This window comes from Psittacula echo (genome assembly GCF_963264785.1).
Source record: "Psittacula echo genome assembly, chromosome: 11".
NCBI classification, from domain to species: Eukaryota; Metazoa; Chordata; class Aves; order Psittaciformes; family Psittacidae; genus Psittacula; species Psittacula echo.
Window position 1 is genome coordinate 3,502,881 of NC_137746.1, and position 16,798 is coordinate 3,519,678.

Sequence of the window (16,798 nt, forward strand, 5' to 3'; positions counted from 1 at the left end):
CTGCTGGGAGCACTGCATGAAATCCAGCCCGTTTGTACACTACAGCATTTTGTGTGCTAGGTAGGAAGCATAAAATTTGATGCAGGACCTCAAATCACTGGACCATTTATGAATTTGATGTTCAGAAAAAGTGTTTTAAAGAACATTTTGAAAACTTCTTTGCCCCTTCACATTTTTGGAAGCAAACAAAATGCAATAAAGAATTCATGTGGATGTTTCCCAAGGAAAAATCCAGATGTAGAACGAAACTTAACTTAGATGCTACACTGCTGAGCGAAGGAATGCAAAAATTCAGTCTGCTGAGGCGACCACGAATGGCGTGATTCTAACTTCATTCCTTCTGGAGCAAGGACCATGAGCTGAATCCTACCATCCTCTCTTCAGAAAGGGTCTGGGTAAGGAACTGTAGCTCCTTGATGTGTTTATAGCATCTTTCACTAAGAAGCAAGCAAGTGTTCCACAAACACTGCATGTTTCTCTTCTGATTTTACCACTAGGAAGTACTGAATTGACAAAACCTAATGCTTACTGTGCTGCCCACTGGGTCGATATTCCCTCTCCCAAAAGAGGCTCTCTCTGAAGGCTCTTTTTATCTCTTGGGGCATCAGTTCCAGATTTCTGCTCCTTTATCCCTACTTTATAATCTTACTGGGGCAGGACTACCTTTTATGTAAAAGAGATAACAGGCCTTGATCCTAGTTGACAGTTGTACAAAAATACTTGTGAACTTCTTTGAAGGCACAAGATTTGGACCATTCTTCCAGATTGCGACTAAATCTTACCAGTTATGGCTTCATCTATGCTGTCAACATTTGGCTTTACTGGCAATCAGAAGGGTATGCTTTACACACAGCAAAACAAAGTTACTCTTCAGGAAGTCAGAAAATCTAGATGATTTCAGTGCGAAAGGTTATGATACATAACATGGCAAAATAATACAGCATTACTAAGTAAACAACTTGTAATTCCGTTTTTTCAGACCACTTAAAAAACGACACCAAAACCTCAAACACACTGGGTGGCTTTTTATGGGCCAGTAGATACAAAGTCTCTCAGAACCAAGTGCAGTAAGAAACAGTTTTCAAAGCAACTGTAACTGTTTTGTTCCCACTTAAATCTTGTAACTCTGGGCTGTACCTAAGAACCCAGGTCCTGGTTTTACTAATTGCTCACTTGCTCCTGAGCTTATTTATTTCTTCTACTCTTCAGAATGGGGGAGGCAGAGGATCTGCTAAGTTCCCTACAGACCTGTTGCTAAGTGACAGCCACACACAATCCTGGGGAAAAAATGGTTGTTTGTATGGTCAAGAGATAAATAACCAGCCTCATCCAACTATATTTCAACAACCAGTCTCCTTCCATCAACAGTAATGAAGCAACCTCAGCTTTACACCACCCTACTCACATACGAGCTGGTTCCAGCAGCCTTCATGCCCCTTCTGCAACTTACTTTTAAAGATTACAGAGGAAACAAAAGGATAATAGGAAGATATAAGTTACAGGAACAATTTGTTCCCCTTAGTGTCTTTTACACGCAGAAACACATCAGTCTTTGGTCTAAATCCAGGCGCTCCTGCATTATGCCTTGTGCAGAGCCTTAGGAACCTGCATCCACCTGCGCCCTGCAGTACTTGCAGTCCCCTATGAGGAACACCCACACCCAGACAGTCCGTATAGGTTGCTCAGATCCTGCAGGCAGACATATTGCGGGCTATACAAGAAGTGACAGTCTTAAAAGAATAAGAGACCCTGTTTCTAGCTGAATATTTATTTCTATCAATCTTTGAAGCCTTTGCTTATGGTTTCAATAAGCGGCATTTGGCTGTTTTTTTCACGAAGTCATCCACATCTGGCAGGTAACTTTCACGCCACAGCGTCTTCATCCCAAAGTGAAACACACTGTAAACACGTCCTGCTGCTTCTCACTCGCGGTCTCTCTACATCACGGTCTCCTGCCCGACGGGCCGCGGTGGGAAAGACTCAAAACGCGTCCGTGCAAAGGCGGCGAGAGGCGAGGGGCCGCGGCTCAGCACCCCCAGCCCTGCCCGGAGCCCGCTGCGCTTCTTCCATCCCCTTCGCCACGGCCCCGCGGCGGACTCCACACCGGCAAAACCCCGCTGCCACCATTTCGCGGGGAGCGGGGCGGATTCTCCCGGCTTCGCCCGAGGCGCAAGGAGAAGCGGCAGAACCGACAGAGCGCACGGTGCGGGCCCCGGTTTTCCTCAGGGAAGGACTGGGGGGGGGGAGCAGGACCCCACCTCCCTCACAGCCCACCCCGGCACCTCCACCTCCTCCTTCCCCACACAGCCAAGGATAACGCGGCCGCTCGCTCCCACGGCAGTGACTTACAGCACGGCCTCCGGCAGCAAGATGTCTCCCGTGGGCCGGCGGCGGCCCCGCTCCCGCTGCCTCCACCGCTGCCTCCGCTCCGCCTGCGGGGCCAACGGGAACGGCTCGACGGGCTGGCGGCCAGCTCCCACAATGCCTTGCGCGGCCGCGCGTCATATCCCACTCCCCCCTCGCGGCCAACGGCCGCCCCACGCGCGCCCTCCTCCGCGCGGGGCTCCTCCCCTCACGGACCCGCTCTATGAGGGGGGGGTGCTCGGCTCGGTACCGGCAGCGGTGCGGCGTCGTCCGCTTTGTCACAGTGGATCCTCGGCTCGCCACACGCTGGAGAATAAGGCTTTCCAGCCTCTGCGGCGGCTGGTTGCTGTGTGGGAGCCCGGCTCGGCTGTGGAGAAGCCTCGTCCCTGCGTGACGGGCTCCATCAGCGGCTCCTGGCCATTGTGTGTTCGCTCCTAAACCTTCCGCGGGGAGGACAAAGCGGGGGTTAATGCTGCATCCCTGCCGAAATGGAGTTTCTTAGTAGGGGAAAGAGAATGAGTGTATGGTTAGCTGCTGGTGAGAGGCGTACGCGCTCGGGCTGCTCTGCCCTGTACAAAAGTGATTTGCTGCCATTTTACAAAGGCCCCAGATGAAGCTTTCTGAGGAGTTTCCACATGGGTGATGTGGATGTCCTGGCGCTGGGAGCGCTGGGTTGCTGCTGCTCACCCGGCCGGATGACCCTCACTGTCCTCTCCTGGGGCTGGTCTGAGAAGCATCTCTTCAGAAAGGGTGTGTGAAGTAAAGGGTGAGAAGACATGGTACACACAAGGCTGCGTGTGTGGAGCCTATAAAAGCAATGTGCAATTCCACAAGCCAAGCTCAAGCATCATAATTACAGTGTTCTCATCCATAGAAATGACCAGGCTTGGTCTGGTTTTTAACACAGATAAACTCTGTTGCCCAAGCCATCTTTGATTACCTTTCTGTGCAGCACAGCCTTGGCCTGACTGTGCTCTCCAGTGCTAATTGTAACCTGAATGCTATTCACACACACAGTTTTGCCTAACAAAGCCTCCCTGCTAAGGGAAGTACCCTATAGTCCCTGATTGCCCTTAAGCCAAGGGTGCGAGTACAGAACCATCTGCCATGGCTTGTCTTACACAGCTGAGGACACACTGCTTTCCCGGTGTTCCCATCCACACACACCAGCTCCCTCCCACCTCCTCCTCCTCCGTGTTCACAGCACAGCGAAGCTCTGCTCCTTTTTCCTTGCTGGTACTGCTACCCACACAGTAGCCCTTCCCACATGCTGTGCAGAGCACCAAACAGAGCCGGTTCGTCAGTGCTTGGCTCTTCCCACTCCATTTTGCTGTCACCCCCACAAGTTTTATTTAAAACAAAAAGCCCCAACAAACCCCAAATACCTCTGCTGACATGATGAGCTGCAAAGGGCCATGTGGAATTTAAAGAACCCCCAATGTTGTGTAATGATACAAGGCACCATGGTGAAGGGAGCTAACCTTCAAGGGCAGGTAGGAGTCACCTGGGAAACCAGGATAGGTCGGTTTCTGTGCTTTTCTACTATCATCATTGCATCTGTTTCTTAAAGGGAGTTTCTGGATTTTGTACTTTAGAAGAAAGCTTTCAAAACACACTTTGTGAGACTTTCTGGAGTGAGAGCTGCCTGAGTTTGCAGAGGGCCTGGACAATTTGTCCATGGGATAGGATGCCAGCATGCAGACTGCTGTTGGTCATTTTGATGTCAACAGTGACTGGCTCACCTCCTACCAGAGCACACATTTATCATACTGAACATCTACTGGGTCTGCAAAGAGCACCTAGTTTGAAAGCACACAGTGTGTCACGAATGTCTAGAAGGGAGCAATGCTACAAAAGTCTGTGAAACTACACTCCATAAACTACCTCGCTAAACCAAACCTTGGCTTACATTTTATTGCCTTTGCCAGCTTAGTGATGTATTTATTTATATATAGAATGATAAAAAGCACCTTTCCAGAGCTCCTTTGTCTTTATGATTAATATAAATGGTTCCTATTCTTACATCCTTGTATTCTTACTTCATTTTGACACCCTGGCTCTATAATCAATTTTAGCAATCTCAAAGGACTATTTGCAGATGATAGTTCTGAGTGATTGAGAATATAAACACCTAACTTGTTTATGCAGCGTAGGTGGTGGAGAAGGAATTATTACTTGGGAGGGGGCAAAGCAGTGTGGGAAGAGTTGTGGCTGATGGTAATCCTCTTAAACTTAGGTAAGTGTTTTCACTTTGGGATAGCTATCTTAATTCTGAATGCATCTCCTCATTTCTCACTGGTGTTTGTCACTGTGGGTTTATTGGATATTGAGAATGCCTCTCCTAGGTTACTTCAGCAACCTGAAGTATCTCTGGAGGATGTAGTGTGCTCAGCCAGCAGGTCCCTGCTGTTTTCCTTCCACTTTCGCATGGTCAAAAGAAAGTACAGATTCCTCAGGCAAGACCTGCTTCTCTGAAGGGGCTGCCTGAACCTCCTGCAGCTGCTTAGTGTCCTCTCTTTTTGCAGACTGTCTGACTAATCCATGCTTCAGTTAACTAGGTTCTTCACATACATGTACCTGTAATGTGCATAATGCTATTGACATTCTCGCATTCTCTGTCAGATGGACACAGTGACCTTGTCCCAAATCCAGCCAGTGCTCATCATGCTCTTAATGCAACCCACAGACTAAATATCTGTCCCAGAGGAGTATTAACTGTGATTTCCAGAGGGCTGACACTGGCCTTCCAGCAGACTGCTGTAATCCACCATGGTTGTTAACTGTATTGAGACATTATGCACTATAGTACTTAAATGTGCATGGGACAGGTCTTTTCTTTCCCTTCTTTCTGGTGTCAAGCCACCATAAAGATATGCAGCTTCCCAGTTATTCCAAATTAGCCCATAAAGATCAGGAGCGCCGGTGAGTTTGACCACAAGCTGATGGTGGAACCATGGTGTGTTTTGATATCTGTTTTGTTCAGGGTCAGAGACACTGATCTTAATGATCCCTTTTTACCTTCATCATCTAGACAAACGGAGATCTGCAGTTTGGCTTCCAGCACACTTCAAAAGCTGACAGCTGATTTTGACAAAGTGAGCTGCTGCTTCACACTCAACCTTTATCTACTGCACTTTGAACAGGATTAGTTCCATTTTCAAATAGTCACTCTGTCCTTTGACATCCAAGTCATGACAATTAGGAAGATATTCCCCCTCTTCTAAACATGGAAAGCAATAATTTGTACCTGCCTCAATGTTCTCAAGGCACTGTTTACTCTATACTAATTGCCAGGCTTGTTGTTCTGTAGGAGAAATGCCAGTTGGTACTAACATGTTGTGATGAGATTAATACTTCCAGGGCAGAAGAGTGGAGGTCTGAGATTCGTTTCCTGAGCTGGTAGACAGCGATAAGTTAGCAATTTACTTCTTTTGTTCCAATTTTTTGTAGGCAGCTACCTCTTTTTTTCCAAAAAGAAAATTTGTGCCAACCAACTTTTGCAAATACATTTATGTCATTTTAGTAGTTGCTTTCTTCTAGACAAGTATCAACTATGGACATTTTAATCAATTTTACATCCTTATCAAAAACATGATCAATTGCTTTGAAAATATAATAAACAAAATGCCACTTTTAAAAGAAGAAGGCAAATTTTTCCCATTTTTAATCTGGAAAAGGAGAGCCGCTGTGATAACTGTACTTTTTAACCCAGCTTTGAAGTCATTTATACAGCTAACGGATGCTGGGACTGAAAATAACACCGAAGTCTATAAAATCATAATTAATCATAGATTAGGAATAATATTAACCTCTAACACCTGCTTCTTCCAAATAACAACTAAATGCTGTTTGGAGCTACAAAATCAGCATCCCAACAGCAGTGTGACACAATGACATCAGGAAACATAAATGCTTGTTTTTCCAGCAATGGGGAAGAAGTGTGTTCTAAAATCAGACTGACATACCCTGGAGCACACAGGGAACAGGCGCACGTATCTGCTTCTTCTGTAGTCAGCCTTCTGCCCTGAGCACAACCTGATGCTGTGCTGCGCATTAAGCAAAGCAGCTCATTCTCTTCTGGTATTCATAGCAGCCTCTTGCCTGTCTGCATTTTTAATGTCGAGTGGCTGGGGAAAGTTCTGCGTTATTGTGCAAAGCAAGTATTAAATCTAAGAGCTATGATTTATATTACTAAGTCAGAGGATTCAAAATTACATCCCATGATGATCTGCTCAATGGTTCCTTGTAGCTGGTGAAAAGCTTGGTGGATAGTCATGTAGTAATAACTCATATTTCTTATATTTAGTTATTAAATCCCACTGCTTCCCCAACATTAATTTTCCATGTAAGCAATAGCTATAGTTGCCAGAGGGATTTTATGTAATTGCAGATGGTAGCAGACATAGTTGGTAATTGCAGAAATACAGAGGGAGATGTCCAGGAGATGATCTGCTATTGAGATGTGGCCGTTGCTATGGCATACTTTACTAACTGCTGTTCAGCGTGAAAATGCTATGATACATCATTTCAAATAAGAGGTTATTTTTAAAGCAGACCCATTTCTTTGCCTGCAAAAGCATAATCAGATCACCTCTCTGAGGAATATTAATTAAAAAACCTCCTATGCTGGTCAACAGACATTATATAGAATATAGTTCTTGAAGGAGTCAAGAGAATTAGAGTCCACCATAATATCAGGCAGCAATGAAATTGGGAGCTTTCATATCCATCTCATGAGACAAGCCCAACTCTTTAAGTTAAACAAAACTTCTTTAGCAGATACAAAAATCATGACCTGTCATAGCAAACAAAAGCTTATCGGAGGCTGATGTCCTCGGTTTAAACTGAACTTCATAAATTCAGTCAAATCAGAGAGACCATTATTTCTTCTCTTTATTTTGAGGCATGTTCTCTGTGTGGAGGGAGAGGTACAGAGGGAAGAAATGATGCTGCTGGATGTCTGTGTTGGACACAGAAATATGAATTGCACCCGTGTGTTTGTGTCAAAAGGAGTGCCAGGTGACATGGTCACCTTGGGCTTTGCTGAAGGACCCACGGAGTGCTGGAAATTACTTCATAAGAACAGTTTCTGTCTCTGTCCCTCTCTGGGAAATGTTATAAGGATAGGTTAAGGAAACAGCCATGAATTACAAATTTAGTAATGCTGTCTCCCCAGTTGACAAGTCACTACTGTGAAGTCTGAAGATAAGCTCTGTGTCAGGACAAAGAAATAGACACGAATCACAAGTTCTAGTGCAAGCTTTGCTCATCTTAAACCCCTGCATGTTGGGCAATGTCAGTGCGATGAGACGACGGGAGCACATGCCGTGTTTCCCACGGCACGGACAGAAGAAAACTCGAAAGCAAGGGAGAAGCAAAGCAACATCTCCCTCTACGGGAGTCACCTGAATTGCACTCCAGGCTCCTGGCACTCTCCTGCAGGGCTGACTACCTGCCCCGGCAGCGGCTCCTGCGAATTCCAGAACTGCAGGTCGGCTCTGTGAGCTGACAGTGAGCCGGTGCTGAGGATATGAACCGCAGCTATTTCTAACTAAAGTCTTGGTTTCTTGACGACTACTCAGAACTTGAGCCTTTAAAGAGTTTACACACTTTAAGGAGAAACCCAGTGATTGTTGCTGGGTTTTGCTTTTCTCTTCCTAACGGGCTTTGCAATATGCCTGTGCTTACATGTGCTGCTTTGGAGAGTGTGCTGCTAACTGTATGGACAAACACGTCCATCCTGCTGTCCTTTGACAAACCAGCCCTTCTGCATAGCCCCTGGAAGAAGGAACCACATCATTTTACCCATTACAGGGGGAGGAAAATGCACTGTGCTGAACCCAAGAAAAAGTCTGGAGATAACAATAGGCAGGTGCCTGTACATGTATATATATATTTTTCTGTGGGCAAATATTCCTTGTTGCTTTATTTATATAAAGCCCTACAATTAGTTTTGGGATATCTTACTTCCTTCTACTTGCTTCTTGCTAATTCATCTGATGACATTTTTGCCCATTAAAAATGGCTTATGGAAAGCACTGGGCTGAATATCAATGAGAAATATGCCAGGATATTTGTTTGGAAGTGCTTAGAGGGTCATCCTGAAGCTTGTGGATCAACCAGGCAAGCAAAATTAGTCCCAAGAGTCAGTTGACCTGTCCTACAGATTGCATTAGGGAACGTAAAGCATTCTCTGGGTGCTAGTTGGAGTAAATGCTTTCCGAACAATTCATATGATAGAAATATGATCACATAAACTACTTATGGGATAATAAATGAATAGGAAATATGAATATGAAACAAAATGAAAATCTAAATCTTCCCATGTACTATTTTGAGAGGAAAACATTGTTTGGTGACTTCCTGAATGAACTGATTATTGTGAATAAACCCCCATAGCTTGGGAATATGCCTCTTAAATTGATTTTTGATTTCCCTGTATGCTGTGCACTGAATTCTCAGAGGTTTCTCTCTCATTAATATCATACCATTTCTCTAAGGTCTGGCCAGCTTTGAGAGAATGAGAGATGTGTAGTTTTATGCTAAATTACCCTTATCACACATGGAAACATTTCCTAGTGCACAGCATTGCTCCTGAATGCAATCCTCATACTTTTAAACTGCTCTAGAGATTGTTTTTTCACTGAAGTTGCTTTTTAGGTACTAAAAAAAAGAAGAGAAAACAAAATCCTAATTCTCTTACAATGTCTGGTTTTGCAAAAACACAGGAATAGGAATTCCTACAAAAGTAAATGTCCACTTTCTGCACCAATCCCATTACCCTCATCACTCTGTGTGTGTGTCGTGTTCTGCATATGTATGTACAATGGGTGAACTCCATTATTATACAATTACTTGAAATATATCTCTGGAAACTGGATTTGGCAAACAAAGCAACATCTGGTCACTCAAACCACTATTTCAAGCCCTATTCCTGAAATACAGTCCTTATTTTTTTAACCAAGATGACATTTATTGCTTCTCCTTAGACCCATTTACGTTTCAGAATATTTCTGGGCTGCTGTGGCCAACATTTTCAAACGTGATTTTGCAAATCAGATTTTTTAGACGTGTTTCCATTAAACAGAGCTATAGATCATTGATCGCTTTAGAAAGTCTTGCCTAATAATGAGCTCTTTCTTAAGCCCCTTACCACTGAAAGGGGAGCGTTTGAAGCACCTTTCCCATCAGTGTGTGAAGCCGTGATGCCATTAAGGAGCTCAGCCAGCAGGTGGAGTTTAAATTGCATTTAGACAGCAGAGCTTTTGATTAAGGTTTAGCTGGAACTGTGCTGCTGGAAATGCCTCTTACTGACAGCTCTAGAAGAGCATTGGGTGGTTAAAGCTTCCATCAGCTGGCAGACCATTTACATATATGCCACATCACTACAGCAAAAGTGGCACGTACAGTTTATGAACTCACTTGTTTTGCCTTTGGAGTGATGTGGAGTGCTAAATAATTGTCACTGTGTGTAAATTAAGTTTTAAAAAGCTTTCAATTTTATATGTACCTGAACACACATGACAGGAGAAGGAGCACTCAGATGAACTCAATTCCCAATTTAGGCTCTTATATTTTGTGCCTTGGTGTCAAAAAATAGGATTAGGATTGGATTAGGGTAGGATTTGGTGACAGTGCATCACTAGAAGCTGCACTAAGCACTGAAAGAGATGAGAGGATCAAGAAATATCTGACAAAAATCATAATGCTGCATTGGTAGTGGTGGGAGGTAGATGAGAGAAGGGTTTATTGCATCTGTCACTAAGCTTTATTGTGAATCTAGTGCTGAACAACAGCCAAAGCAAGAGCAACTAGAGCTGGCCAGCCGTTCTGAGCAGGAGATGGCTACGGCTGGCATCTGTCCGGGAATGAAGCCAGGCTCTGAGGCTTATACCTCCTTCTTAGAGATGAACTGTGTGGTCTGGCACCACTTTATCTTACACTGTGAGTTCTGGCTTAAAGTTAAAGACAAGACCTAATTTACAGATGCTGCTATGATAAGTTATTCTGTTCTGGAGGCAGTTCCTGCTGTTATCCAGAAATTAGTGTAAGAAGTGTGTAAAGCTACAAAATAAAACCATGATGGGATTTGCTTTGGCTAATAGAGATGTAAGTAACTGGCATCCATGGAAGTCCGTATGTCACAGTTTTCAGGGGGGAAAAAGGAAGAAGAAAACATTACCCTCTTTTGTGGTGGTTTGAAGGGTGAAATTTTTCACCTTTCTGATAGGAATGGCTTGCAGAACCTCACAGAGATGCAGCCTATAAAATCTAAAGTCATACTGGGCACAGAAACAGGCAGGAGTCTGCAAAGAGGAAAGGGAAAGCGAACCAGCCAGGCAGATCAGAGCCTGCCAGGTTACCCTGACTTCTTCTAAGCTATGTGGGAGAAGAAAGGGAATTGGCAGCCATTAAAAGCACATGATGACACAACCCGACTGCTGCAGAGACAATGTGAATTACAGGCAAAACACTGAAGAAAAACATACAGGCTGAAATTTCAGTTGTAGAGGCCTAAAAACTGCTGCTTTAGTCAAAACCAGGTCTGTTCCTGAACTGGTGATACTAAACCTGTGACAAAGCACTCAAAGGACTGATGCAAAGCACCACAAAAGGCATGTTCAAAGCAGATGATACAGGCTGCAGAAAGACTGCTGAAAAAATGCTCCGGTGTCTGGAGGCATTGAAATGTTTTTCAGGTCCTTGCAGATGAAAACACACTTGTAAACTCAGATCAGACAGCACCTGCTCAGCAGAATGTCTTTGAAGAGAGAGGAAAATAACAGGAGCTATAACACGAGCATCCCAGCACCCATAAGGGATGCAGCAGCTTAGAGACCAGATGGACAAACTGCACCAGACCCGAGTAACACTGAACAAAGCTCTAGCAAGGTTTTACTAGCAAATACCTCAGTTCTGTGAATTTCATCTGGCAAAAAGGAGAATTTTCTCCATAAAAAGTGCCAAAAAGAGGAAAGTTGGTAACTAATGCTGGAGAAGGAGAGCCGCTGTGGCCACGGAGGCTGGCATGAATAACACCGGGAAGTGTTTCAGGAGGCAGGGCATCCCTGCCTGGGTGGTCTCAGCCAGCCAGCCCCGGATTGTTCCTGCCGTCTCGCTGGCTGCTAACATTAACAGCGTTTTGCTTGCCACCTCAGCAAACCTCAGTGATCTAAAGGCCCAGATGATGTGCTTTCTGCCCTAGCACAACAGATCTAAGGATCTGTTCCAGCCCTAGGTCTAGTGTTTCACTTTCACATCATCACTTTCTCATAGTTCGCCGGGGTGCAATGCTGAATCAGCAGCGCTCTCCACGAAGAATTCTTACAGAAAGCTACAAAAAGCAAAGAAAATATATGGTGTTCCACTCTTGAAACGATATGCTATAAACTGCCTTTCCAGTCTCCTGGTGCAATGCTTCATGCCTGATGTCAGCATACTTGCGTACTTTGGTGCTTACAGTCCCAACATTATTAAACCTGCCAGTATGGAAAGGAGTTGCAGACATAAAGGAAGAAAAATGTGCAAAGGATGAAGGCTGCAACTACTGGCAAACTGTAAAACTCATCTAAACTAAAAGTGGGAAATTCTGCCAAGATTAGGCTAGTTCTTTTTTTTTTTAATTAAATAAACTTTTCTCCTATTCTTCTTCTTCCGCTTCTGAACAAAATCTTGCTGCCGGTGTATGGGGTATGAGGTTAATGGGATGCACCTGAAATCAGATGGGATCCCACTCCTAATGTGCTGCTTGGATTCCCACATATTAACTGCAATATTTCCAGCACACTGATTTTTATTTCAGACATCAAAAGAAATGAACAGGCATTAAAAGAAAGAGAAGAGGGAAGGAATTCAAAGTCAAGGACGGTGATTTGCTGCAGAAGATGAAAGAAGGGATGGTGAGGTAACACCAGAGAAGAGGCTAGTGGCATTTTCTATATGTGCTGAAAAGATGGCAAATGGCTGGGGAGACCAGGCCTTCACTTCATTAATCACTAAATTACAACAGATGCTTTCAAAATTGCTTCAGCAGCAGCAGCTTTTGTTTTCTGCAGAGATCCTCAACCCAAAGACAAAGCAGACAGTGGGTGTTTTATTATTATCATGTCTTTGCCGGCTTCTGCCAGTCAGAGGGAATGAGGAGGGAGGAATGTAAGATGGGGAATTGGCTGTGGGAGAGGGTTATAGAAGATCATCACCTTTGGTTTCCAGGAAAGTCATGGGTTTTTGTTAAAGGGCCCCTTTTTCTGTGCAGGAGCTCCTGTATCACATAGGTTTAAGTGTGCAGGAGATCTATGGTAGCTCGGTACCACGGGCTGTTGCTTGTTTTAGGTTATTGTGCTCGATGTGTGTTTGTGAAATGTTCACCTCCTGCTGCAGAGAGCAGTGTTTATCACTGTCACCGTAGCATGCGCGAGTGCAGCTCCTTTGCAGATGGCTGTGCTGGAGGTTGCTGTGATACAAATGCAGCTCTGCTTTGCAATGCTCCTTTCTGTAAAAGCCAGGAAATCACCCAACAGCCACAAAAAGCAGTTGTTGAAAAGGTAAGGGGAACTCCCCAGGTTTTCTATCTGACTGGGTTAGCTGCTGAAGTTAAAATGAGGAGATTGTGATCAGTTCACGCTGTGTAAGAATTGCCATTGACTGTTTAGAAGAGAGGATGATAGCGTGAGAAGCAAACAGATACAACATTGTGACTGGCATGAGCAGGTTTAAGCTGTTGAGGCTACAAAAGGATTCATCAGAAAAGAGTTTGATGATTTTATCAAATAAAGACCCTTGTCAGATATACATCCTGAAGATGTGTATTATCTCCTTAGGCAGCACTTGCAGTGTATTGCATGAGGTATCGATTATTTTGCTTTATATTGTTATTTGGCAGTGCTCTGGGTTGTGTAAAACATTCTAGAGTACCACATTCTCCCTGTCTCCTGAACTCCCCTTACCCACACAGCATTAGCTGGGCTCTATCTATTCCTCCAGAAGGCATATAGGAGACATGGTACTATATTAAAACAGTGAAAGGTACAACCCCAATGACCATATCTTGGTTGTCAGGTAAGCTAACAGTGAATAAAAGCAGAGTTAATGCAATTAAACAAAAATTCAGTCCTAAAAATAATATAGAAACTTGCAGGGGATGGAGCAGAATGGGAAGATGGCCTCTGCCCAAGGAGGTGATGTACTATGAGTATGTCTAGGACTTGATCTGTACTTGCAAGAAGAAATAAATCCTGAATGTAGCTGCAGAGCTGCCAGGAAAATGAGAATGAAGGGATGCTGGAACAGTTTCTGCAGGGTCTGGCAACAAATAGTAAGAGGGTTAGTGAAATTACTAATAAGTCCAGTATTTTGCTGCAAGTTTAAGAGTGCAGGAGGGGGAGAGTGGCGTGACAGAAGGTGATTCCCTTACACAGCCAGCATGACAGGGGTCCCTGAGTTTCTCAAGAGCTTAAAATAGTTTAAGTACCGCTCAGCTCATTCTCTTTTTCTGCATGAGCACCAAATCCAGAGAGGCCTCACTGGTGGAGGTTTTGAGTTCCATCCATTTCATGGTCTGATTGATGCCCATGTATGAAAATTAATATCAATATGAGCTGATGCTGTCCACATCCAGCTGGTGAGTAACAGAGATGGGATTTTTATTTCTGGGAAGTACCAGCCTTTCCTTATGAGCCAAGACAATTCCTGCCTGTGCACCTAAAGTTTTCGTCACAGAGGTTCAGAGATGAGCCGAAGTGAGTGTCTTTGACATCTCAGAGACACTCATCATGGTTTTGGGCAGCTGATAGCAGGATAATGCATGTGCAGCAAAGATTTTCACATAGGTATCAGGAAAATACAGGGACAAACTGATTTGTTAAAGGAAATTTAACAAATTTAACAAATTTAAAGGAGGTTTAATAAGATTTTCATATAGATATCAGGAAAATACAGGGACAAACTGATTTGTTAAAGGAGATTTAATCCAAGTCTTCTCTTCATAAACCTCTCAGCAGTGCTGTCATTCAGAATGACAGTCTAAAGCAAGTCTTTCTTTGATTCCAGGATGGAAACCAAACTGTATTTCCTAATAAGAGAGTTATCTCCTTTGTGAATCTGTGAAGACACGTTGCAGTTCCACCCTTTAGGAAGCAATGGCTTTAAGACACAGCCCTTTTTTCACTGCAGGTTGACAGCCTTGTTACACATTATTGTGTTTTTCCAATTTGGTCTCAGGAAGACTAAAGTAAAGCAAAATAAATCTGGAGAACAAGGACATTGTTTTTCCTTTTTATTTTATGGCTCATTCCTTCCTAGAGGCATTTATCACGTTCTGTAGCAATAGCAAGTTGCAGCAGAAAGTAGTGTGCCTTCAACTTCAAACAATTAAAGACCTTCTTGTGGCAAGCCTGGACGGCTGTGCCAAGCACTCATGCGCAGCAGTTAGCTGCCTCTGAACAGCATCTGAGCATTAGCAGAAGAATTACTTCATGTTGTATTTCTTCAGATCAAATTTGACCCCCCGCAGAGACTATTAAAAAACGTAAACCTGAAACATGCCAAGATTTATGATAAATAATGGCAACAACTGAAAAGCAAAGCAGAACAATGCGAAGGTTTCCTCTACATGTCTGTAAATGTCCTGAATCCCAATGACTGGCCAGACGTGCTGTCAAAGAGGTGGATCTCTGCAGTTTGATTCCAGATTTGGAACATGTCAAAGCCTAAAGCTGTTGTACAAATGGCAATAAAACCGACTTACTTTGGTGTGGTCTTATTTTCAAGCTGATGGTGGGGAAGATATACAGTGAAGAGTAAAGGACAAGTTTTAAACTGTCTTTGATTAATCTAAACTGGCTTCAACAATATAAGCAAGCAATTACACTACTTGGAATTTATGGCACCGAGATGTCTATTTGGCATAAACTGGCGCAGCTCCACCAAAATGATGACACCAGAAGCATGGAGAAGAGAAGATTCCAGGAAGACCTTATTGTAGCCTTTCAGTACTTAAAAGGGATCTGTGAGAAAGATGGGGAAAGACTTTTTAGCAGCGCTTGTTGTAATAGGATGAGGGGTGATGGTTTTAAACTGAAGAGGGGAGATTCAGGGTGAATGTGAGGAAGAAAGTTCTTACAATGAGGATAGTAAAATCCTGGCACAGGTTGCCCAGAGAGGTAGTGGATGCATCCCTGAAGGCCTTCAAGGCCAGGCTGGATGTGGTTTTGAGCAACCTGATCTAGTTGAAGGTGACCCTGCTCACTGCAGGGGGTTGGACTAAATGAGCTTTGAATGTCCCTTCCAACCCAAACCATTCTATGATTCTAAGACACCATGCCTATAGTATTTTAACCTGGTGTCACTTTGAAGCTTGTAAGCCAGCCATGTTAAAGAGATATTCTGTGCTTTATATGGTGCAGATTGCATCTATTCCTACCTCCCCTTTCTATGTGTGACCTACAAACACTGCAGATTTGGTTGCTGTTGGTCACATTTATGAGTCCATCATGGGATGGAGGCACCAGCAGTGCTGTGCATTGCCTGGTAGGCATCAATTCTGTGAGAAGAAAATTACAGCTGTGACTTTTATTATCACTTTACCACAACCTCTTTTCCTATGATTCATATTGCCTTAAGAGATTAGTTTTCTTTACCATTTAACCTTTCTCAATATTGCTGCCTGAACCAAATTTATGTCTAGGATAAAGCCATCTCCTCCTTTTATTGAATCCAGGTACTTTCCATAATGAAACGAAGGTCATGTGATCTTTGATTGTGGTACTTGGAATTCCTTATTGAAAATGTATATTATAGACTTTTATGACATTAATTAAATGTCTCAAAAGAAATGACAACATAAAAAATAATTAATGTCTCTGTTTGGCTCATTATCTCTTTGGATTTGATTTGTGTTCAGAGCTGGAAACTCATCTGACCCATATAGATTTGGATGTCTGAGAGCGCTGCCTCATGGCAAATTTAGGACTGAAGACAGAGGGCTCATTTCGTGACTATGGGACTGTATTTTTATTGTTTGCTTGCAAGTTCCTTGGGTAAATTGCACTCATTTATACAGGATGTTATTCCACCTTCATCACCGGAGAGTATCTGAGTGCCTTCCAGCTAAGCATTATGCGATCCAGCTAACATCTGCCATGCTCATTCTCTCTTTCATCCTTACCCAAGCGTGTGCATGTTTTGTTGTTGGTTTTAGATCTACGTGCTGCCATGTGTCAGTGTTACAGAGAGTCATATGTGCATCAAACACTCGTCTAAATAACTTGCATATTGATCCTGCTAGACCCCTCTGGTTTATGGCCTGAGATTCAGAAAACTGGAGTGGGGGTATGAAGCTATTATAATCTTGCAAGAGCAGTAATTACAAAATCCATGAGGATTTCATTATCTTTATGTAAATTCTTATATATTATTCCAGCATCTTGGAGATCTT

At 43.6% G+C, this 16,798-nt stretch overlaps 1 protein-coding gene across 4 annotated transcripts in view; it reads right to left on the reverse strand.

The window, feature by feature from the left end:
• MACROH2A1 (macroH2A.1 histone) overlaps window positions 1-2,473 on the reverse strand; it is a 42,543-nt gene extending 40,070 nt beyond the window's left edge. For all 4 annotated transcript variants that reach the window (XM_080627194.1, XM_080627193.1, XM_080627196.1 and 1 more), the window contains exon 1: window positions 2,350-2,473. The gene's annotated coding sequence lies outside the window, so the exon portion shown is untranslated. The remainder of the gene's footprint in view (window positions 1-2,349) is intronic.
• Between the last annotated feature and the right edge of the window lie 14,325 nt (window positions 2,474-16,798).